The following is a 997-nucleotide window of genomic DNA, read 5'->3' on the forward strand; positions in this document are numbered from 1 at the left end:
GAACGAATATGAAGGGAAAAAATAAGCGCTCGCGAACGGGGTGGGTGGGGAGAAGGCTCGGAACATTCACATCATCACACATCACACACACACACAGAAATGGTTGTTTCACTGCAACATTTAAATCTATTACACTATTTTTCTTTTGTTTCTTGGCTCCGATATGTAACGAGGTGAATGTTCAGAGGCCTCTCCTCACCCCACCTCGTTCGCGAGCGCCCGTTTTTTTTTTCTTCATATTCGTTCGCAGCAAGTTGTTTTACACCTATTACACTAATTTATTTTTTTTATTTCCCACCGGGTCAAACCCTTTAGTTTCACCGATGGATCTTCGCAAGAGAGGGGAAGAAGATAGAGAGGGAGGAAGAAGTAGATAGATACCTTTTTCATTTTCAATTAGTGCTTTTAACAAGTTTTAATTAGCAACACTGTTTCTCCCTCTATCGGAGAATTAAAGAAATACATAACATATAAAGGGGAACAACTTCATACCGACTACAACGTACATCAATTAATGACTTCGATAGAATTGGTAATCGGACACTCACTGACTCTAGTTAGCGATCGGTGAGTCGACAAAGATTTACTTGAATAATATTAAATCTGTAATAACGTTCGTTTGTAAATAATAGAATTGTTATTATTATGTGAACCCGTCAACGATACAGTAATCCTATACAAGTGAAAACACATAGAAAGATCGGAACAAAGATATTTGCTCCTGAAAGTCGTCGTTTTGCTGTCTTTTACCTCCAGGATAATTCTTCCAAACTGAACTGTTGATCTCTTATTTTCGAAAAGACACAATCCATTGTTACATGTGAAACGAGAAAAGGAGTCAGATTATTTTATACACCGGTTATTATCGTTTTTACTGCTCAAAATGTCAAATTCTTGTTAATAGGGCACTATTAGTCTATGTATAAAATATCTGTCTGTCTGTGAATGGTGAAGTCGTGATCGGAAACGAGGGAGAAAGTGACATGAAGCGGGAGAA

The 997-nt window shown here is 37.7% G+C and overlaps 1 protein-coding gene across 3 annotated transcripts in view; it reads right to left on the bottom strand.

Moving 5' to 3' along the window:
- The window catches only part of LOC106883485 (zinc finger protein 239), a 25,215-nt gene that overhangs the window by 2,861 nt on the left and 21,357 nt on the right, over nucleotides 1-997 (bottom strand). Inside the window, exon 1 of one of the 3 annotated variants that reach the window (XM_014934511.2) lies at nucleotides 382-442. The exons of the other annotated variants lie outside the window; for them this stretch is intronic. The gene's annotated coding sequence lies outside the window, so the exon portion shown is untranslated. Of the gene's footprint in view, nucleotides 1-381; nucleotides 443-997 lie in introns of those variants that run through there. 3 annotated transcript variants of the gene reach the window in all.

The sequence above is a fragment of the Octopus bimaculoides genome, chromosome 28 (genome assembly GCF_001194135.2).
Source record: "Octopus bimaculoides isolate UCB-OBI-ISO-001 chromosome 28, ASM119413v2, whole genome shotgun sequence".
Classification (NCBI taxonomy): Eukaryota; Metazoa; Mollusca; class Cephalopoda; order Octopoda; family Octopodidae; genus Octopus; species Octopus bimaculoides.